This window comes from Meles meles, chromosome 1 (genome assembly GCF_922984935.1).
Source record: "Meles meles chromosome 1, mMelMel3.1 paternal haplotype, whole genome shotgun sequence".
In the NCBI taxonomy this organism is placed as follows: Eukaryota; Metazoa; Chordata; class Mammalia; order Carnivora; family Mustelidae; genus Meles; species Meles meles.
The window spans coordinates 31,975,777-31,999,983 of NC_060066.1; the positions used below are offsets into that span (position 1 = coordinate 31,975,777).

General features: G+C 37.0%; 1 protein-coding gene across 3 annotated transcripts in view; it reads right to left on the minus strand.

Annotated features, from left to right (window-relative positions):
• OXR1 (oxidation resistance 1) overlaps positions 1–24,207 on the minus strand; it is a 454,407-nt gene that overhangs the window by 148,002 nt on the left and 282,198 nt on the right. The window contains exon 1 of one of the 3 annotated variants that reach the window (XM_046004539.1): positions 14,815–15,069. The exons of the other annotated variants lie outside the window; for them this stretch is intronic. The gene's annotated coding sequence lies outside the window, so the exon portion shown is untranslated. Of the gene's footprint in view, positions 1–14,814; positions 15,070–24,207 lie in introns of those variants that run through there. 3 annotated transcript variants of the gene reach the window in all.

The following is a 24,207-nucleotide window of genomic DNA, read 5'->3' on the forward strand; positions in this document are numbered from 1 at the left end:
GTTACTTAAGCTTGTGGCTCACTTTGAAGATTTTATCTGTTGTAAAAATATTAACTTAACCTTTCCCAGTAAGAAACTTGATAACAATCGAATACATCTGTGGGCCCAAAGAAAAAGAATCTCTTTTTGTTCCTGGTTGAAGAACAAATATGACCCAGTTCAGATATTTGAAGAAAGATACATAAAGTAAGGAGTCTCTCAAATCATGCAAATATTGACTTCACCCTCAAAGTTCTTTTTACTTCAGAGCATTGAGTCACAATTGTATTTAATTAGTAAACATTTTAACCACTGTGGTGGACTGACTTCATGTCCTTCCACCAATTTTTACTGTTTCAGATGCTGAGTTCGCATCTGATGAAGGGATGCTGACATTTCCTCCTCTCAGTAATAAACAGCCACTGGGAAGAAAGAACAGTTGTGCTGTGTGTGAGAAGGACCTAACACTATCCTCTTACTTGCCCTTCAGCGAGCCTTCTTAATGAAAGAAGGATTCTACAGAATCTACAGGGTTGTCTCACCAGATGGTTCCCTGTAAGATAGAAAAGGTTATCTTCACACCTGTGTGTGCTTATGCAAAGGACCGTTGACACCTTTGCCTTCCTGAGCCATGTAGGAATCAGACATATTAGGGATAAGAACAGAGGCTACAGGCAAAAACTGTCTGGAGAAATAGCTAACTAGTGACAATCTTGGAGGATAAATGAATTTCATAGGTCACACTGTCAGCTTGATCAAATATGACCCAAGTCACTTAGTCATTAGTGATCCAAAATCCCTAACTGATACTAAAGCACATATGATAGCATTTGGCAGGCAATAATATATTATCCACAGAGTCAGGCTCAATTTAAGGCAGTTACGTTTACTTAAACCACGAGGCACCTCCTGTTAATTTTCTGAGAGCGAGATATCCCATAGTGTGAATTGAATTTTTCAGACTATATTTAAAGATGAAATTTATACTAAAATTTCATCCTGACTGTATTCCATCTGGATCATATGAAAATAAATATTAAGCCCTTCAAAATTAGCAAAGTTCTGCTCATGAGTTTTGTTTTTATATTTTTATTCTTTCCAAAAATATTAAAAGGCACTAGATGGAATTACTATCCAGCTATGAAATGCACAGCTTAAAAACAGCTGCCTTTTGAATTTTGCAACTTTTGGTTCACTGAATACAAAATGTTAAGCATAAGTCAAAATTAAAATATAACTTCAGATATTCATGAACAGTTTTTTGTTTCATGGGATACATTTGGGTTGCTAGGGAGGCAATTTCACACATTAATAATAATCCCTTTGTGGACTCTAAATATCAGGGTTCTGCAGAAATGCAGACTTGCCAAGCTATCTGATTATTTTTAGAAAATGCTCTAAAATTAGGAGATTAAAAAGCACATACAGTAAGGACTCAGACACAGAGCACACATGGCTGTGAATCATTAACACCATCACTTATGATGATCTTTTTTCTCTGGTCTGAATTTTATTGGTGATTAGACTGAGTATCTAGGGAAGTTCTAGTTGTGCAAAAAGACCATTTTGCTTTCAGTTCTTTCCTTTACTGCATTTCAAGCAGTTCAAATTCTACAGAAAAAAACCGAGTAGTAGTTGGAGCCGAGTAATAGTTGGAAATTACTCCTTTCCACTGCACGTCTATGAACTGCCTTTGTTGTTCTGAATATTCGGGTAAACAAAATCATCTCCACACTCTGGCCAACTCACTCTCTCATATAAATAAAAATAAATAAAATAAAAATGCAGGGTAACATAACCCCTAGACTCAGTCTCTCTTAACTTGCTCTACTTTCGTTTTTCCCATCGTACTTATTTCCTCCCAACATACCAGGAAATTTATTATTTTTCAGTTTTAATAGATAAGCTCCTCGAGGACAGGTATCTTTATCTTTTTTGTTAATTGATGGATCTCTTGTTCTTAGATGGGTTCTTGGCACTAGTAGCTGCTAATAAATATTCACTGAATTAACTAAATGAGTTACTAGATAAAAGGGAAGTTCGGTAGGAATTTTCGCAAAAATTTATACTTTGAAAACAATATATGGTAGATTGAAATCACAAAATTAAGGATAAAGAATATTTGAAATGCATTTTCAAAAATCTAAAACCTTATTCAACTTTTTTTTTTTTTTTTTTTTTTTAACAAGAGTTCCTATTAACTGCTCTTTCTCTAACATGGATCTCTTAGCCTGCAGCTAGGCATGCCACAGGCCCCATTTCCAAAAACACTGAATTCTAATTTCAGTGAGTTACAGAGAATTTGAATACTGCTCCAAGACTTTTATTTGCTACCTTTATTGGATATGCCCTATTCCTATTAGCCTGTGGGCTCATTTACAAGCAAGGAGGAAAAGGCCACTTCCACTATTCCTGCATGCTGTAAAAGTGACCGAAGAAACTAGATAAATGCTGCCTTTATTTTTTCCCCCACAAAGTATAGCTCCAGCATTCTTTTTTTTTTTTTAAGATTTTATTTATTTATTTGACAGAGATCACAAGTAGACAGAGAGGCAGGCAGAGAGAGAGAGAGGGAAGCAGACTCGCCGCTGTGCAGAGAGCCTGATGCGGGACTTGATCCCAGGACCCCGAGATCATGACCTGAGCCAAAGGCAGCGGCTTAACCCACTGAGCCACCCAGGCACCCCTAGCTCCAGCTTTCTTAAGGGGGAATGATGCCTCCATTTCAACAGAGAATGTAATGATGTGACTGTTAATAAAGCAAAAGGCAAGTTCCATGCACGCTTCTTTCTCAGAGGGACTATGACTCTGTGTAATTTTATTTTATTTTAATTTTTTAAAATGATGCTTTTTTTTTTAAAGATTTTATTTATTTATTTGACAGAGAGAGATCACAAGTATGCAGAGAGGCAGGCAGAAAGAGAGATGGGGAAGCAGGCTCCCTGTTGAGCAGAGAACCCAATGCGGGGCTCAATCCCAGGACACTGGGATCATGACCTGAGCTGAAGGCAGAGGCTTAACCCACTGAACCACCCAGGTGTCTCGACTCTATGTAATTTTACTTTTTTTTTTTTTTAAAGATTTTATTTATTTATTTGACAGAGAGAGAGATCACAAGTAGGCAGAGAGGCAGGCAGAAAGAGAGGAGGAAGCAGGCTCCCTGTGGAGCAGAGAGCCCAATGCGGGGCTCAATCCCAGGACCCTGAGATCATGACCTGAGCCGAAGGCAGCAGCTTAATCCACTGAGCCACCCAGGCGCCCCAACCCTATGTAATTTTAAAGCAAGGGTTGCAAACTGGTGGTCCACGGGCCACATGTGGCCCACATCTAGAATTTCCCACTGGCCACTCTCCCTTCTGGGTAGTACTTGCACCTTTAGGCAGGGAGATTATATAAGACTGAGCACCTTTTAAGGGAAGAGAGACCAGTTCTGGTTCCTTTGTGCCCAGTCTCTGTTGTCTGTGTTTCATAGATTCCTTTTAACTATTAACAGCAATATGAATCAGTCTATTTTTACCAGTGTCCTTGGGCTCCAGATCTCATGCCTCAGATCACCCCTGGCTGGCATCCTCTGAAATTTTAGGTACCAGTGATTTTTGGTCTCATTAACTGAACTTGTTCTTCTTAGAAGAGATTTTGAACTCATTCACACTCAAAGCAAAAAGACAGATGAGAACTTTAAGTCTCCAAACAAGAGCTACCACTCAAATGAATAATAAAGTCTTAAAATGAAATAGCAGATAAGTAAGCAGTAGTTAGGGGAAGGGAACAGGTTTCCACGCCTCCATTCTTACGTGTAACCAAGAGGCCCCCTGGCTTGACTAGTTGCAGAGCACCTTTAACAAACTGCCAAGTGAACCAGATGGTTAATTTAATTTTGAATTAATTTCAAAGTTGACAAAACTTTTCTCTTATAGAGCAATACTGGTGTTAAGATCCCTCTTAGCCTGCCTTTCTTTGAGGATTTACTTTATTGGAAACAAGAAAAAAACCAGCCCTCAAACAGACAGAGCCACATGTCCTATCAGTTGCCAGAGGATTAAAAATTAAAGTCTCAACAGTTTAATAGACACTTATGTTTTACTTGCCCTGTTTGAGATTGAGATACGGGAGCTGTTCAGTTGGGCTTGGCGGGACCCTCAACTTCATTCCTTTCTGCATACACCCTGGGCAAATAATCAAAACAGAGTCTACATCTTGAATTTATGGTCTTACATTCTATAACCAGACTAGATTAAATCAGAATCAAGTAAACCAGATGGACCAAGAACCTACTACGTATATGCCCCCATGCTAGGTCTATATGCTGTTTGGGATAAAAAAGACAAGTGGAGTCAATCCTGGCACTATTCAATATGGCACCTGTATGCAAAATTACAAAGAAAAAGAACTCCCCTTGGCAGATGCAGGATATCAGCTGGGCCTGGTGTCATGGGGCTCATTGGTTTCAGGAGCAGAGTTGAGTTTGGTTTTCAGCCACAAATCATAGATTTGGTTGGGTCTATGGCCCTTGTGAAGGAGTCAACATGCAGACTCATACACCTTAGGCCTCGGGAAGAGGAAGGAGGTCTAGGTGGGACAGAAGTTATTACTCTCCAATTAGTTGCCTTTACCAACTCTTGTCCTCCCTCCTACAATTTATTTTCCTTCTAACATCCAGAGTGAACTCCTTATTAGGATTAAGACTATTCTTCTGATTAAAATTCAAGCTCCTCAGCATGACCTAGACCTGATGCTTTCCCTGCAGGCTTCTCTAATCAGCCACGTGGCTCTTTTTTCTGGCACCTAGACATCCCAAACTCACTTTGCACACACTGTTCCTCCTGCATGGCTTGCTGTCCCCTAGATCTTCAAACGCTTGGTTTCTCCTCTTTAGTGTCATCACCCTTGAGAAGACTGCCCTCAATACTTCTGGAGAGAGAGGAGCTCTGTTTCAGGGCCTGGTTCCACCTCTTAGGATCATTCCTGCCTTGCTTCAGTATCTTCACCAAAGGTTAAGGTTAAGATTAAAGTTAAATAGCTGCTTGAGAGTTGCTGTGAGAATCCAATGAAGCAAAGCATAGACAGCACTTGGAATCGTGCCTTTAGCTTGCTCTTCTCACAGTGACCTGCAAATATTAGTCACCAATATTATTATTAAATGTATCAATCATGAACTTAAGTATTTTATTTACTGATTTGCCCTATTTGTTGGCTATTTATTCACACGAGAATACCAGTTTTATCAGTGCAGATTTCTTGGATTTCACTTCTCCATTTTGAGTATTTTCTAACAGCACCAGGCTCATAGTGGGCATCCAATAAGTCATTTGTTGACATTTATACGGGAAGGAAGAAGTGGCTTTTCGGTCGTCTAATCCTAAATCTTCCACCCTTAGTGTAACTGTGCTCACCTCAGGGACTGAGTTTCCTCTTTAGTATGGCTCTGCAATAGTGGGGGAGATTTAGCTTATTAATTTTAGAAGCTATGATATGTGAAAAAGCCAAGTTAGGCAGCAGGCAGCAGGAGGCAGCAGTGTGTCAAAAAGGCACCTATAGCTTGAGGACCCAGGGGTCCTTTCCTTTTCCTTTAACTGAATAACTTTACATTTAAATATTCCATCAAGTCAGTATGTCTTGCAAGATAAATAAAACATGGATATCCTCAGAGAAATAATGTGTAAATTCTTTTCTTCCTCTAAAAATGGAGTTTTCAATTCAAGGATCAAGAAAGACTCATGCTTGCCTTCTGATTTTATTTCCAAGTGGACAGCAGTTAGTCATGGGACCTCTAAGAATCAGATTTTAAAACTGTGCTGGTGGTGGCGGTCATAGTTCCAGTTCCACTGTTTACTAGCTGCCTGGCCTTGGAATGTTGGGAGTAAGTAGTAAAATGTACCTTATCTGTAATAATACTATTTAATTTTCAGACCAACTCTATAACTCATAGATATTAAAACACCAAACAATGAGAGATTAAATCATTTGTCTAAGATCACGCAGCTGAGATATACAAACCCTGATAGGAAGCTTTTAACTATTATGTCATACTATAAGAAACTGCTTGGTTTGGAACATCTGGCTGGCTTAGTTGGAAGGGGACGTGGCTCCTGATTTTGGGGCTGTGAGTTTAGGGGTGGATTACATAAATACAGAAACTTAAAAAAAATACTCTAGCCTTAAAAAAAGAGAGAGAGAGAGAGAGAGAGAGAGAGAGAGACTGCTTGGCTTAAAAGTAAATGAGGGGGGCACCTGGGTGGCTCAGTGGGTTAAAGCCTCTGTCTTTGGCTGGGGTCATGATCTCAGGGTCCTAGGATCGAGCCTTGCATCAGGCTCTCTCCTTGGCAGGGAGCCTGCTTCCCCCCTCCCCCTCTGCCTGCCTCTCTGCCTACTTGTGATCTCTCTTTCTCTTGTCAAATAAATAAATAAAATCTTAAAAAAAAAGTAAATGAGGGATTCCACGTATTTCTTGTAAATAAATGAAAACAAAGACACAAGAAATACATTCCTCCTTGCTTGAAAAGTGAGATCATTAAATAAGAGTCAGTGTTCAGTTAACCCAATATCTGAAAGTGCCACTAGAAGTAACTCAAGTGAGCTCAGGTGTCCTCCTGAGATCATCTCATACCATCATCCTGCTTTCTTTCTACTGCTGTTGTTCATATGTACCACATGGCACAGCAGGCCTCACAGCAACTCTCACCTTCACGGGCCTCTCATTCTGAGTCTTTTCTTATCTAAATATGTATCTTTCCTTTCTCTGTGCTCAGGTCTTCTAGTACTTGTTTTCTTTTTTCTCTTTTCCCCCAGCTCAAAAATACTGGTAATGCCCATCAGTTCATATACTAACAGTTCCATCTAGAAATACCATAAGAAGGAAATACACACCAGAAAGAGAGGGAAACGCATGGAAGGGCATCCAGAAAGGTTTCAAGAACAGGGAGAGTCGAAAAGCCAGATAGGGGAGTGGATCTAGGCCCAGCCGCAGCCATAAATGTGCACACCCATCTCACACAGAAGCCCACTAACCATTGCACATTTACCTGTTTGGACTGCCAGGAGAAGGTTAGCCTATTGTTTGAGAACATTCTTCGGTCAAAGTCATCTTAAAAAAACAACTGTAAAGTTGCTTTGTATTTTCAAATTCAGCTATAGAGGCATGACAAGCAGGCTTTCCAGAGGTATTTCTGTGTGTCTCCAGTGATCCCAGAGTGCTGCGTGGCACGGGTACTCTCTTTTCCCATTATGCACTCTCCCACTCTCCTAGAAGGGGATTTCACACCATTTCCTTTCTCCTAAAAAAGCCCTCATTAACTCTCCCTCCATCCATATTCTCAGTTGATGACCTTGCCACCTAATTTATTGCACAAAGTGAGGCATTCAGAGAACTTGCACAGACTCTCAGGGTTATATCAACCCTCCTACTGGCACCTGCCCCCACTAGCTCAGTTTTCTCATGTGTTCCTACTTTTCAGCTCATTTAGCTTCCTCTTCTCTCACCCACTCAAAGACAATCCTTCTGAAACTCTGTACTGCATATTGTCATATTTGCCCCTTCTTGCTGGATTACTCTCATTCACATCAAAACATGTTGTTATTTCCCCCATCCTAAAAAGAGCCCTCCCTTGAGCCAATTTACTCCATCGATGAGCACTCCCTTCTTCTTCACCCCTTTGCAGAAAAACTCTTTGAAATTTCCTTTATTTTCCATTTCTAATATCTCTCATGCTCTCTCTTAAATCCAGTCTAGTTGGGCTTCTAGGCTGACTATTGCACTGAAACATTCTTGTTCAAGTCATCAGAGCCCTTGACCTTCATAGAAACAATGGTCATCTGAATTCCCATTCAAACCTTGACCTCTATACCCCTTCCTCATACACTTTCTTTACTGGCTTCTAGGAGATCACGGTCTCATAGTTTTTCTCCTACTGAACTGGTTGCCCTCTTTCGCCAGGTCTTCTTCTCCCCAAACTGAAGACATGCAGGCCTCAGTTCTTGGTCATTTGTCCATGCTTATTCTTTTGGTGAGCTCATCAAGGTTTTATTTATCATCCACATATTGAAAACTCCCAAAGCAATTATTTCCAGCACAAAACTCTTCCTCCCCAACCCCAGATTCACATAGCCAACTTGCTTATTCTCCACTTGTATACCCTTCTGGCCATCTCAAACTTAACATGTTCAAAAATAAACTCATGAATTCTCTGTAAACCTGCTCTACCCTCCTATTTCCCATTTTACATGAGGGAAAATCCATTTGCTTGGACCAAAAGCCTTGGAGGAACATTTAACTTCTCATTTTGTTTTTCTTTACTTTCTCTTTACTCTCTCAAACACCACATCCTACCTACAAGGAAAATCTGTTGGCTCTTCACTTAAAATATAAACAGAACGTGAGCACTTCTCATTGCCTCCATCACTACCATCTTGGTCAAGACCGTTACTATTTCCTACCTGAACCCAACAATAACCTCTAACGGGTCTGTCTGCTTCCATTCTTGTTGGTTCAATGGTTTCCATTTTCAATTTTCTCCATTTCAGATAGAATGAAATGTAAATCAGATCTTGCCATTTCTTTGCTCAAAATCATTTGTCACTGTTTGTTTCACTCTGGGTAAGGGCTGTAGTCCTACGATCCAGAATAAAAGCTTCTAAGATGCTATATTATGTGATCCCCATTATCTCACCAAAATTATCTCCCATTTATTCTCCCCTGTTCATTTCATTCCAGTCACATTCACTTGGATACTCCTGAAATGCATAAAGCAAGTTCTTGCCTCTTGGCCTTTCTTTCTGTCTTCCTGGAATTCTATTTTCCCCAGGTATCTGCATTGCTAACCTCTCACCTCCTAAAGATCTTTGCTCATCTTCGTCATCTTCTTTTTTTTTTTTTAAAGATTTATTTATTTATTTATTTGACAGAGAGAGAGATCACAAGTAGGCAGAGAGGCAGGCAGAGAGAGAGGAGGAAGCAGTCTCCCCGCAGAGCAGAGAGCCCGATGCGGGGCTCGATCCCAGGACCCTGAGATCATGACCCGAGCCGAAGGCAGCGGCTCAATCCACTGAGCCACCCAGGAGACTTACCCTTACTAACATTAAAGAAAATTGCAACACACCCCAACCTGGCACCTCTGATCACCTTTATCATCTCTTTATCCAGCAGCACTTATCACTTAATTTATTATACAATTTACTTATTTACAATGTTCTTTTTTTTTTTTTTTGCCTTTATCTACTTATATATAAGTTCCAAGAAGAACCGAATTACTATAGTATGTAGAATGGTGAATAATGAGATAATGTAAAATTAAAAAAAAAAAAAGAACTGTTGTAAATTCAGTCAGGCAGAAAATGTAACTTGTAATCTGGATAATAGGTATATAACCTAGTAAATTAGTTCAGACAAAAGTTGCCTGAGATGATAGGAGAGAAAAATGAATAAGGGAACATGTGATTTACTAGGTTGTTAAAAGGGGTGCGCTTGAAAAGCCCCATTAAAGGAAGAGATTTAGGGGGAGCCTGGGTGGCTCAGTGGGTTAAAGCCTCTGCCTTCAGCTCAGGTCATGATCTCAGGGTCCTGGGATCGAGCCCCACATCAGGCTCTCTGCTCTGCGGGGAGCCTGCTTCCCCCTCTCTTTCTTCCTGCCTCTGCCTACTTGTGATCTCTCTGTCAAATAAATAAAATCTTAAAAAAAAAAAAAAAAGAGGTTTGGCTTGTTAACCTGTATTTTGGTAGATTTTTCTATAAGTAGGACTGAGAAACCCAGAATCACCATCCACAACCCAAATCAATGACTACAGTTACTGTAGTAGACTGGAGATGATGATAACCATCTCCTTGGTTGAACTGTAATTTTTATCACAAGGAAAGCATACAAAAAAAAGCAGAGAGATGATAAAGAAATATTACTCCAATTGGATTTGTGTGAATTTTCTACAACATGGTGATCTGATTGTTTTGTCTCTTTACAATCTTAGTTTTAATTTTTAAATCACAACCCTATGAACTAAAAGAAGCCAACAGTTAGTACTCATGGGCTTCTTATTAAAAAGCAGATCCTCCAATCTCTTTCTTTTTCCACTCCCCAGAGCCAGCCTTGAACTCTCTCCATTCTGAGCTGCTTCAGCCTGAACTAATGTATAGAATAGCTCTCTCAGTGGAACTGTCCCTCAGGAGATGCTCTTTACTTCTTCCTTATAGGTGTCTCTGTCTTCTGGATTCTATACCTTTCTCTTCTTTGCTTTATCTTTTTGTACTGATGGGGCACCCAAGAAATGATGTATGGGAGGGAAATTTTAAAGACATGTATGTGTGAAAATGGCTTTATTCTACTCTCACATATTATTTATAATTTTATTAAAACTTTTGGTAGGAAATAATTCACCATTAGAATTTTGAAGGCATACTCCATTGTCTTACAGTTTCCTACAGAGAAGTTATATACTATTCTAATTCTTGATCCAGTAAATAAATATGTCCTCCAGAATATGTGAGGACCTTTTCTTTGTCACAAGTTTTCTTAAGTTTCATGATAATATACCTGGGTGTTGGTTTATTTTTATTCATTGTTCTTGGTACTGGGATCTTTCAAATTGGAAACTCAAGTCTTTCAGTTTTGGGAAATTTTCCCAAGTAGTTTCTCTGACTTTTCTCCACTCAATTTTTCCCTTGCGTCTCTTTTTCAAACTCTTGTTTAGAAAATGGACTTCCACAACGTTGTCTAATTTTTCTATATATTTATTTCCTCTTTTCTTCTTATCTTATTTGTTTACTTTGGGGAAGAGTTCCTTCAAAAGGCTTTACTGAGTTTCTCATTTATACAATTGTCTCTTTAATCTTTTAGAGCTTTTATTTTTTGTTTTTGAATATTCCTTCCTGTATCACCCTATTTGGGTTTATGGATACAAAATAATCCTGTTGAGAGTATTAATGATGTTTTAGAAGCTTCCCCCCTCTACCCCACTTCCATTTTTTTCCCCCTGTGCATTTGGTTTGGTCAATATTCTCATATTAGAAGCTGTAATTTAAAAGTGCTTAAATTAAGAATTTAAGAGTCTTTAAATTCTGGAATGCACCTCAACAGCTTTCCTATTTAAGAGCAGGACACAAAAAAAGCTTACTGGCAAAGAGGCTTGCATGCTGTACTCTTTACTGTAAGATCCTCTCGTGGAGCTGATTCATAGAATACTTAATGTCCATAACTTTAGGTCTTTTCTCTTGGGTAAATCTAGTTTATAAACAGACTTTTTAGTCTTATCTTTCAGACTCAATATCACCAACTGGCTTTTGGGAATTCTGCACTATAATTTGGTGCCTCTTAACTTTTCTGCTAGCTTCTCTATCTCCTAAGCTTTCCAGCCTCCAAATTGTTCCTATTATTATTCCCTCTTTTGCATTTTGCCCTTTGTCCTATCTTTCCTTTTTTAAAAAAATCACTTTACTGTCATTTAACTTGAGTATTGAAAAGAAACAAACCTTAATGGTTATATTTCATCTGCCATCTTTAATTGGAAGTCTTGCTTCCAGGCATGATTTTATGATGTTTGAAATGCTTCGGAGAATCTAATTTATGACATTTATAGACGTGATTTATTAGTTTTATAGGAGTTAAATATCTAAAAATATTGACTTACTGTATTTTAAATTTGCTCCATTAGGCATTTATAGTGTTTGTTTAAAAAAAAGTATCGTTTAAAATGTTTGAAGAAGCTTATTTAACTAGGTTTGTAAATGGGAATAAATTTTAAGGGAACTTAATCTGTTAAATTTATGAGTTAATGGAATCAAATAACTCTATTCTTATATAAAAATGCCTAGACTTATGAATTGTGCTTACCCCTTAAAGAAAAACTGTGCTTTCAATTAATATTCAGTTTACAAGCTATATCTCTAAGTAGTTATTTCTTATAAATAAAAAAAGTTATTTCTTTAAAAAGTCTTTTCCACAAAACACAATCCCTTCTCCCATTGATTGAACCTGGAGGACATTATGCTAAGTGAAAGAAGTCAAGTACAGAAGAGTAACTCCTACATGATCCCATTTATACGAACAATCTAAAATAGCCAAACTCATAGAAACAGAGAGTAAAATGGTACTTACCAGGGGCTTGGAAGAATTATTAGTCAGAGGGTACAAAGTTTCTGTTATGCAAGATGAGTAAGTTCTAAAGATCTACTGGGCAACATAATGGGTATAGTTAACAATAATATATCGTATACTAAATAAAATTCTAAGAAGGTAGATCTAATGTTAAGTGTTCTTATCATAAGAATAATTAAGTAAGAAGGGTGGGAGGAAACTTTTGGAGATGATGGATGTTTATGGGATAGATGGCCTCAAGGATATATGAGATACTTATCTCCAAACTGATCAAGCTGTATACATAAATATATACTGCTTTTTTGTATATCAATCATTACCTCAAAAAAGTTTTTGATTTTTTTAAAACCCTAATTGGTGAGAATATGTTAAAAACTAGCATAACTAGATCTGTCAGATGTATAGAAACTATGGAGGTAGAACTTTGTTTCAGTTTCATCTGAGAACCCCACTGCTGAAACTGTGAAGTCGGTACCAAACATCTCCATATCCTAAAAGTGACGCTAAGGAGACTATAACATTGGTTTGGCCAGCATTGGTCCACCACATACCTAAAAGGTATGAACCAGTTGATATGAAAGATGTCAAAAAAGAACTTCTTTGGAAAAAGTCATCAGAATATTGAGTTTCCACCCCAAACCCCATATGGTTTGGGCAAGAACTAGGGAAATCTTCATTCTCATGTCAAGCCAAGTGAGCATCTTCAAAGTGATTAGTGAACCTAGCTGAGCTGCAGCTGGCTGGCCAGAGAGAGAAGGAGTTTGTGTAGGTATTGACCTTCACTCCCACCAATGGCAGAGCAAAGTAGTCTATTTTCTGGAAACCCGATACCACGGTTGGTCCCTACCAAGATCCCACAGTAGCTAATTCTGTGGAATTGCTATAAAGGGTATCTCACGCAAGAGGGGGACACCTAGTGAGAGAAAGTATACTCCAAAAGACATCTGAGGGACTGGCAGTTTGGAGTAATTATATGTATTTAAACATCTCTGTATAATTCTCAGAACTTCATAAAAATCCACCCACTATCTGAAATCAGTATTATAACAAAATAAGTCAAATAGTTTCTGACTATGTTGTTAGTGTCCATCAGAAAATGGTGCTCCCTTGTTATTTCATTGACTAAACTAGAAAGACTAGAAAGAAATCAAATAGTGTTATAACTATGGTTGCACATTACTTATTATTTTCCTTCTACTACTAAAAAGGCCCCTGGAGAAGTCAAAGGTCTCTGTTTTTTTCTATTCTATACCAATTTTCTCTAAGAAATCTTCTATTTGTTTCATGGCCACTTTGTGATCAATTTCATAGACTTCTCCAAAGTCTCACTGTATTATGTATTAGTGATTCCTTCATAAAACAAGCCTGCTAGTCAAGTGATAAGCTTTAGCAATTATTTCTAACAACAGGAAATACAATACTGCTGTCTGTTGCTTCATGAGAATTTTTTCATTTTGGGGTTTTTTTGTACTTTATAAAATGCAGTGTTTTCCCTCCAACTTTGTTACTATACAGTCTTACCAAAAATTTAATAAGGAAATTGGCTTTTTAAAATTAGCAAAGGCTAAAGTTGAAAGTAAAAGACTATTTTTATTTAAAAATAAAAGCACTCTCCATTATTGAATACTTATCCCCCCAAAGAAGTTATACTATGTTCTATAATGGCAGGAATATTCCTATTTCATTCATCATGCTAGATAATCATAACAGAATCATAACAGAATAAATATAGAAAAGAAAACTGCATTGTCCTCAGGTTTGCTACTTTTACATGTCTCACAGAACAAGTGCCTTGTTTTTAGCTTATTATTAACCTTTACTCTTATACTTCCACTTAATCTTGTCTTACGTAACCTAACAGGCTTTCGTTATTTTTATTTCTTTTCAAGTGAGCCACCCTGAGTTTTGGCCAATATTTGTTCTTCTTTACATTAAAAAAAATCTGTCTTGCTATGTTTTTTTTATCAATTGTTTTTATAAATCATTTGATAGCATTAGAAAATTTATCAGTCACTGGCTGTAAAAGGTGAAATTTTCTGATTTTTTCCCCACATTAACAATTCTTTTGAGACTCTAAATATTATCTTATTGTGAATACATGTGACATTAAACACATTACAATTTCACTTTGTTCTTCTGTTCTAATGTTTAGAGTGAAAAAGACATTTGCCTCTACAAGTTTCTACTAGTGAAACGAGAAATGTAAACAAGAAAAATCAAATGATACTAATAGAAATAAGATAAATGTCCTTAAGAGTTGTTGGGTTTTTTTTTTAAGACTCATACTGCAGCATCAGAATATTACAGACAACTAATATAATAGTGCTTTATTCTTTTTTTTTTAATTTTTAAAAGATTTTATTTATTTATTAGACAGACAGAGATCACAAGTAGTCAAAGAGGCAGGCAGAGAGAGAGGAGGAAGCAGGCTCCCTACTGAGCAGAGAGCCCAATGCAGGACTCGATCCCAGAACCCTGAGACCATGACCTGAGCCGAAGGCAGAGGCTTTAACCCACTGAGCCACTCAGGCGCCCTAGTGCTTTATTCTTAAAGTCAAAGACTGGCAATTTCTGGTATGTACTCTTTAATAGGGTCACTATACAAATACCCAAATCCACTGTTACTTGGATAAGATTCTGTCAGTTGGTTAATTTCCATGCTTCACTAGCAGGATATGCTTTCCCCCAACTCATGATGCATGTTTCAAGTAAATGAGAAATAGGAATATAGAAAGGAATGATTTCAGAAACTTACTTCTCAGCTTCAAGGATATTGGGCATATTTCCCTGGAATTCAGCCTTCTACAGCAGTGGGTTGGTGGCTTCTCTTTCAAACATTCTTGCTATTTTACTGGGTTTATTTCCATCCTAAATTCTAAATCTTCAAGTACTAAGGGTCTTTGAATAGAACCATTTTTTCCCTCCATCTTTACCAGACTGTCAGAGTAAGAAGTCTACACCTTCCCACTTGTCTCCCTTGGACTAATTTGAAGAAGCTTTTAGAGCCTGGTAAGACAGTGGTAGTCAAAAGAATGAAGAAACAAATAACGTGTTTTAGGTTCAAAGAGCAAGTTACTCATTTACTCAAGGAATGTTCTGGGAAATATTTAGCTCCTGAAATTAAACATTTAGAGGCCTTCAAGGATAGTACATTTTTGAAATAAAAAATAAATTGCCTCACCAAAACCTGAAAAAGATACAATGTTTTACAGACAAAACAAGTGTTGACAAGGATGTGGAGAATTCCATCCCTAGCGCACTGTGAGTAGGGCAGTGAAATGCTGTAATCACTATGGAAAACAATAGGGATGGTTCTCAAAAAATTAACATTGGAACTACCAAAAGATCCAGAAATACTGCTTCTGTATCTATATACACAAGAATTGAAAACAGGGTCCCAAAGAGATATCTGCACACTCACGTTCACAGCAATGCTATTCATAACAGCCAAGAGTTAGAAGCAACCCAATGTCCATTAATCGATAAGTAAATGGAATGCAGTATGTACATGCAATGGAATAATATTCAGCCTCAAAAAGGATGGAAATCTTGTCCCATGCTTCAGTATAGATGAACCTTGATAACTTTATGCTAAGCACACATGCTTTCTTCACTAATAAGTGAAATAAGCCAGTCACCAAAAGACACATACTTTATGATTCCACTTATATAATCTCTCTAAAGTCATCAGATTCAAAGAAACAGAAAGTAGAATGGTAGTTACCAAGGGCTAGCATTAAGAGGACAAGGGGAGATGGGAAAAAGTCATTTATGGGTATAAAGTTTTTGATATGCAAGATGAAAAAGTTCTGAGCATCTTTTTCACAACAATGCAAATATCCTTAACACTACTGAATTGTATACTTAAAAATGGTTAAGATGGAAAAAAAATGGTTAAGACGGTTTAAAAAAAAGATATAATGTTAGGAACGATCCTTATTTAAAATATTCTCTGTGTATCATTCTGTGTATTTAGAGTCACAGCTGCTAGTCAGTCACACACAGGAAGAAAATGCTGGTCATCTGTCTAAGCTGAATCACACACTGGGATTCTGTGCAGCTGGCTGGCAGCGTGTGGTTGGTCAGAATGCACACGGTTCCACTGTGAGCCTCAGACAACAGCATCTGGGCTGCTGCCACAAGACCACTGAAACTTGTTGCGTTTTAACCAATCCCTGCTATCCTAACCCTTACTGAATTGAAGAAATACACACTTACTAATGCTAAATCAAATAAAATCAAGAACATATAGCACTGTGATTAAGAATAGGGGCTCAGAACTTATTCTGAGTTTGAATCCTGACCCCTTCTTAGTAGAGACAGTGTGACTTTGGAAAACTACTTAACCTCTCTGGATTTTAAGTTTGTTTGTTTGTTTGTTTGTTTGTTTTCCTCACTCATCCATTTAGGGAAAAAGTTGTATTTTGTGTGGGATTCTCATGAGCAGTACATCAGGTGAATCATGTAAATGCTTACTGTAGCCCCTGGCATGTAATAAACACTGAAATCTTGGTTACTGTTGTATCTTCTCTCTTTCTCTCTCTCGCTCTTTCTTTCTGGAAGATATACATTAAACTAAAGATTTTCTTCTCAATATCCTGAGTAGGAAAATAAATTGTTTTAGTGAGTTTCTAAAATAAGGATTCATAATTACTTTGATTTGTAGATTAGCTGGTTTCTTCAAATATTAAAGTGTTCAAATATTAATGGTATTCCATCTTTACCATTGTTACTTTCAAACTCTGTGACATTCTATGAAGTAGCAAGAGAGTATTGGCATCATCTTGCAGTAATGGAAAGAATGTTAAATTTGAGTAAGAAATTTGGAGTAAACAATTTGTTGATTACTAGCTGTGTTACACTAGACACATTAACTTTACATCTTTGGGTCAGTTCCTCATACAGAAAATTAGGTCAATTTCTACTGAAATCTTGAAAGTAATTTAAATGTGATCAATTGTGATCATGCTTACAGAGAAAATCTGCAAACCCTAATAAGTTCTTTAGAGTCATCTGATCATTAAAATATATGATTAGATTAAGAATGATCTATCCTATCTATCTATCAGATATATATTATTGGTAACTGTTCATTGTGGAGTCACTGTCTAGGGCAAAAAAAAGTTAGCCAAGTACATACAGGTTCCCTTTCATGGGTGAAAATAGTATCTTTTGTCTGGTACTCAAATCTAAATACGAACCCAGCTAGACCATTAATTGCTTAACCCAGCAACCTGGGAACAGGCTGTTCTGAGATTTCTATTCTGGTAACTGCTTCTTCCAGATTCCTAACAATCATTGGGCCTTTCAAACACAGACTGAAATTACATTCTGAAGGATTTTATTAGTAGTGATTTTTCTCCCTTTTTCATTTATCATTTTCATTTATGGATATAGATGCCGCATAGAGATGGAGGGTTCAGTAGTAAGCTATGTCTACTTAATAACCCTCCCCTAATGTTGGTAAGTCAGGAAAATACACTTAGGATATTCAATTTTCAATATCAACTCTCATGAAATAGCATTATTGAAGGGTAACATAAACATTTTGCTAACATTTGAGTGCTTTTTCTGTGCTGAACAATTCTAAGAAATTTATATGGATTATTCAATTTATTAATCTTATAAAAATTTTTGAGGCAGATACATTATAGTCATATTATACTTAAGAAAACTGAGGTAGAGACAGATAAAGAAACTTGCCTAAGGTCATACAACTAGTAAATGATTGAACCAAGATTTGAGCTCAGTCTATTCTGACTCCAGAGCTGACAAACTCAGCCATAAGGCTTTATAACATCCTTCCCTGAATACTTCAAGATAACCAGAAAAATAAAAGTAGTCACCTACTTCTCCCATTATGGCCTGGGCTTTTCTGCTCATTTTACTTAAGTAGAGGCTGGCAGGCTTGGGAAGCAGCAAGGCTAACGCTACCTAGTCTTAGGGAAAGTGGAAGGGCACACAGGAGAACCAGAATTTTGAGGGGTTTCAAGTGTCAAGGAATGGCAATTATAGGATGTGAGATAGAAAGGGATGAATTTCACATGGTTACCATATAACCAACTCAGTCATCAATACGAAATTGTGGCAAAAGGGAAGAGGTAAGCCAGAAGTGTGGTCTGGGACAAGCCAGGAACCCAGAGTAAGCTCAAAAATTCAGGAATAAAAATAGTCATGGCTAGGGACAGGCAAAGGTGGCCAAGAATTTCAGGAGCTAGCAGAAGTCAGTCCAAGTCAGCAATAAAGAATGTGGCATTTATTGAAGGACACTGGTATATTTTCTTCCTATGCATTTAGAAACTTGAGATTATCTAGGTTGTAACTAAGGTCAAATGTAAGTGGTTGATGGTAGGAACAGGACAGAGAGTAAATGGGAAGATGGAACAACCTTGTTGATAAGAACAATACAAACACCTCTGAGCTGATGAATGTGTAACCAGATGTGCTGATTATTGTACTAACCAATGAACTTATTACTGAGTCCAGAAGTTAGATGCAAGTAGGACGATGAAATTAATCTATTTTATGAACTAATGATTGATCTATTCTACAACCATATTAAATTTTTAAGTTTTTTCCTTCTTGTCTTCCTGTCATATTTTTACAATTTTATATATATATATATATATTTGTGTACTTATATATAACATATGTAAGTACACACACATACCATAAGTTGGACATATACACACATACAAATAGAGTATATATAGTCAATTTTTAATTCCTTAAAATGTTGATCAGGAAGCTATGCTGGTCATGAGAAGAACTATGATTTCTACCCCTGAATGTATAGAATGTATAGGTATATCCTATATATGAACAACTTCTTTGCAAAGTCCAGATAACTTCTATAAGAGTTAATATGTACCCATATTAACTTATAACATCAACTAGTAGGAAAATTATTTTATCAATCTGTATTTCTGCTTTAGGAAATTATGCTGTAGCAGTCAATATAGCCAGGAGATAGAACAGTTTAGGTATAAAGTTGGTAACACCAAGTTATCACAGAGATGGCAACTGTAGGAAGCCCCTACTAATTCTAGGGCTAGGGAAAAAAAGGAAGTGTCTGGAATCATTAAACACAGGAACTTAGAGAAGGGTCGCTCCTGGAGCAAACCTGGTTGCCAAAGTAAAGAAAGGGAGCTCCATAGATAAATATTCACAGGAATGGCAAGCAGAGTTCCCGCTCTCTCTGGCTTTGCATTTTTCTTCTGACGCCCTCTATAGGCAGAGCCTAAAAGTCAGCCGCGGGCAAAGCAGAAACTTCTCAGGAGACCCAGCACAAAGCTGAATCCACAAGAGTAGATTTTTGAACTGAGAGAAAATAACTTAGAAACAGGCAGATGTAGAAATGTGTTCAGTGTAATACATCATTTGATAAAGGAAATCTTGAAATTTAACTGTCCATGTGATTAGTTCAGAAAATCTGCAGATGATTACTTCAAGCTAACATTATAAAAATATTTCATACATTTAACGATTTTCTGGATAATACTATGAATTCTTCTAAGTAAATGTTAAAAATTATTCCCCCCAATGCAAAGAAACAGATTTACATGGAAAAAATGCTACAAAAACTGTACATAAACATTTCATTCCTATACGCAAGATGAGTTTACATACAATTTTTTTAAATTAATTAATTAATTTATTTATTTGACAGAGAGAAATCACAAGAGAGGCAGGCAGAGAGAGAGGAAGGGAAGCAGGCTCTCCGCTGAGCAGAGAGCCCGATGTGGGACTCGATCCCAGGACCCTAAGATCATGACCTGAGCTGAAGGCAGCGGCTTAACCCACTGAGCCACCCAGGTGCCCAGTTTACATACAATTTTTTAAAATACTTTTCTGGTTTAAATTATTGCAGTTCTCCTGACCTGAAATATGATTTTAATTCGCCAAATGTCTGCAATATTATTTAAATAACATGAACATCCTGTCTAAATATATAATGATGTCTGACTTAATTCAAGAATTTTCTTTCTAATGTCATAATGTATGACTAATTATTACCATTATTTTACAGAACAAATAATTTAAATAGCATCCAAGAGACATGCCCAATAGACCCTCAATAAACTATTTAACTAGACCACTGAATATTATTTTAAAATAATGTAACTTTAATTATCTCTATTAGATAATACATATACATTTTAGAACATTTAAAAGATATAGAAAAAGTAGAAGAAAAAGATAATCTTACCAGCCCAAGAAAATCATAGTTAATATTTTAGTGCATTTATTTTCAAGATATGTCTTTTCAATTTTTAAAAGTTATGATCAAATTCTATGTGCAAAGTTATATCCAGCTCTTTTATTACAAATGTTTATTTTCTATGATATTAAAATTTCTTGTAAAAATTATTTTAGGACTTTTTACTATTCTTTGAATAGACGAGCTTGATTCAATTAAGTGGCATTGTTTTAAAAATGTTACAATTTCAAAAAACAGAAATTCAGGCTGTTGCTGGCAGTGATGGTGATGGGGTGTGTGTGTGTGTTATAAATAATACAAAGTCTCTATCTCTTCTGTTGATCTCTCAGCTACCATTATTTGTTGTTAATGTGTTTATTGCTCTTTTTCCTTTTTTAAAGATTTTATTTACTTATTTGACAGAAAGAGAGAGAGAGAGAGATCACAAGTAGGCAGCGAGGCAGGCAGAGAGAGAGGGGGAAGCAGGCTCCCCGCTGAGCAGAGAGCCCGATGTGGGACTCGATTCCAGGACTCTGAGATCATGACTGGAGCTGAAGGCAGAGGTTTAACCCACCAAGCCACCCAGGAGCCCCTGGGTGTTGCTCTTTTCTAATTTGCTGTTTTTAATCTGCCAAGGGCTTGGAAATCATATAATCATAAGTGTTAGGATTTTATCCAAATTCAGAGTTAATGTGCTTTGAAATGAGAATCTGAAATCTCTCCTCTGAAAAGACTGCATGAGGTTTGGCACATAAATAAATGAGGTGTCATATATTTTAGCAATTCAATACCTGCTCATTTTAAAAAATATATGTTCTTCAAGATTCTTGGCTGAATCAAGTTGGTTGGTATCATTAAATTAAAATTAAATGTAAGCAGGTGTCATTAAATGAGATATTATAATTCCCTTTTACCTAATTTAGTGACTCTGTCAGGCACATGATAGTTTATATTTGCATTAAAACAAGGGAGGTATAAATGACTAAAATAATCAAATTTAATGTAGACATGAAAACATTGCTGGTGCATATGAAATCATACTCCAGGCTATCACAGAGGGTCTGCAAATGTCCTTTTCCAAGTGAGGCAACTTTAATTTATTTAATTATAACAATGGTAGTAAGGGTGATATGAAAGAGATTAGCAGAACAAGCTGGAGAAATTGTCTTTCCTTTTTTTTTTTTAAGATTTCATTTATTTATTTGACAGACAGATATCACAAGTAGGCAGAGAGGCAGGCAGAGAGAGAGAAAGGGAAGCAGGCTCCTTCCTGAGCAGAGAACCCGATGCGGGGCTCGATCCCAGGACCCTGGGATCATGACCTGAGCCGAAGGCAGAGGCCTTAACCCATGAACCACCCAGGCACCCCCAAGCTGGAGAAATTTTCAATATTCTTTGTGGAGAGTGGCTTAGCAATATAGATCTAGAGCTTTTAAAATTTCCTACCTTCTGATTCAATTTCATTTTTAAGATTCTATTCTAATACTTCAAAATGCAGACAAAAAATTATGCACAAAGATGTGCATAGTAACATTATTAATACCAGCAAAGACTGGTAATTCTAAGTATCTAGTACTAGCAGCAGAATAAATTCTGGTACTTCTATAGGTTAACTTACTGCAAACATAAAAAACTGATATTAGTATCCCATTTTAATGATGTGAGAAAAATGTATAATATTAGGTTAAAAAATGCAAAACTGTGTCCAATTACATGAGTAAAAAGAAGACTCTCACAGAGAAAGGTCATAAAGGAAATACACCAAACTCTTAATAATGGTTTTCTCTGGCTAGTGAAATTATGGTTGATTATTAACTTTTTAAAATGTTTTTCTGTATTTTTCCAAGCCTTCAAAAGTGTGCATTTTTAGAGATCAGAAATAAACAGTGCATATGTTAATTATTTTTAAATGCTGGATTCTATAACCCATGGTAACTGAAGTAGAAACATTATTCCCATGTACACCAGTTGTATATTCTGTTCATGTTAGTTTATATTTGGACAACCTGGTGCACTCATTGAGAGAATTTGGGCAGATGCATCATTTCAGCTTTGATGGACAGGAAGTTATACAGCCTCTTTTCTCCAGAGGCTCTCTACCGGAGCCTCCTACTTTTCTCCCTATCATATGTACTCATCTTCCATAGAGAGAGAGGGTTTAACTGCATACTATGCTGTCCAGCACTTAGTTTCTGGCCAATGAGAAATAAACAGAAGCAATGTGATGACTTTTGGGGCTTCTACAAAAAAAGTTCTATTAACTTCCTTCCCTTTCCCCTCTTTTCATGGTTAAAATGTAGATGTTAGAATGGAACCCTAGAGAAGTCTTTTTTGGACCAAGGGATGGGAGATAAATATTAAGGATGCCAGAGGAACTAGAGTAAGTCTCTACCAGCGACACCGAAAAACCTGTCCAGGACTGCTCACCCTCAGACTGCTGTATGGGGCAAAAATAAAATCTTTTGGCCTTTATTATAATAGCTAAATTAGTATCCTAACTAATCTGCTGTTCTATCTGGCAGAAGCAGCTGGATTTGGCTGATTACTTTTAGAAGATTAGCTCACCATTAATTACACCCAAACTAAAATCACTATATTTAGGACCCATTCCCCAACATTTAAATAGCTAATCTTAAATAACCCATTCTATAGGGCAATTAATATAGCTATTTGAGAGTGCAGAGTACCATGCTACTTGAAACCAGATGTCCCAGAAGCCATCTAAGGTTCTCCTAAGAATGATTTTTTTTTTTTGAATTAAAAATCACTCATTATATGCCATATGGCTCAGACTCAGTTGCTGGAGAAGATTCAAAGTATTTATTGGGATGATGTTGGGAGCACTTTCAGGCCACATGGCTTTCTACACCAGTGCTGAATTGAGAATCAGGCTCTCAGCTGTTCACAACAGAATGTTAGAAACTTCAGATCTGACCTCTTCAGTATAAAGAAACTTTGCTTTACTTTATATCTTAGAATGCTACACTATGGTCCCTTCTTAGAGAACTAAGTCTTGAATTAACAATGATAGAATACTGTTCAAGCATTTAAAATGGCTTTATTTGAAAGACTAATGGATGTATAACAATCTATTCTACATTCTCCTAATCATGTCTTCCATTAAATCAAAACACCAGAAAACAAAATATGTATACAAGAAGTTAGTATTTGACTGGTGTTTCTGGCCTAATCTAGGAGTCCTTGCTGGATATATGGTCTCTGTGAAACACTGTCTTTGTCTCTTTTCTTTTTTCCTTTCTCTTTTACTCCTCCTCCTTCCCCTCCTTCTTCTTCTGGCAATATTTAATTCAATAAACTCTTCCTTGAATTTAATTTCCAGAAGTATAAGATAAACACCAAGTTGCCTTTCTTTCAAATATATATCTTGGGTATACATTTAAAACCCAATGTTTCCCATTTAGTCACAGCTACTCCGGTGGATGTCTGCTTTTTTAGCCACCTAGCATATAGTCCTCTTACCAGTCATAACAGCACCCTACTCCAGTGTAACCCATGTGCTTCAAGGGAAACTGACTTGACCTTCAAATGAAAAGTAAAATCTATAGCTCTGGCCTAAAGTAATTGGCATAACCCCATATCTAGGCCACATTTATTGAGATAAGAATGGGCAAGTGCTCAAACTTGATTCATTTAGGACAAGGTTCAGGATTTTTGTCTGAGAGTAGAAAAAAGTCTTCTTTGCTGAGTATGAGTGAGACAGCATGTATGAGATACAGGTTCTCAACCACTGATAACAGGCTGTTAGTTACTTCAGACTGGATACCTTAATCACGAAGAAACCTGAGTGCTAACAAGGTAGCCATCTTGGAACCAAGAAGTAGGGAAGCCTACACAGAATGGAGTTAGCACTGAAGTAGAGTCAAGAAATGGAGACAGCATGAGTATGGGTCTTTCATCACTTAAATGGAGAGATCAAGCCTGATCCTG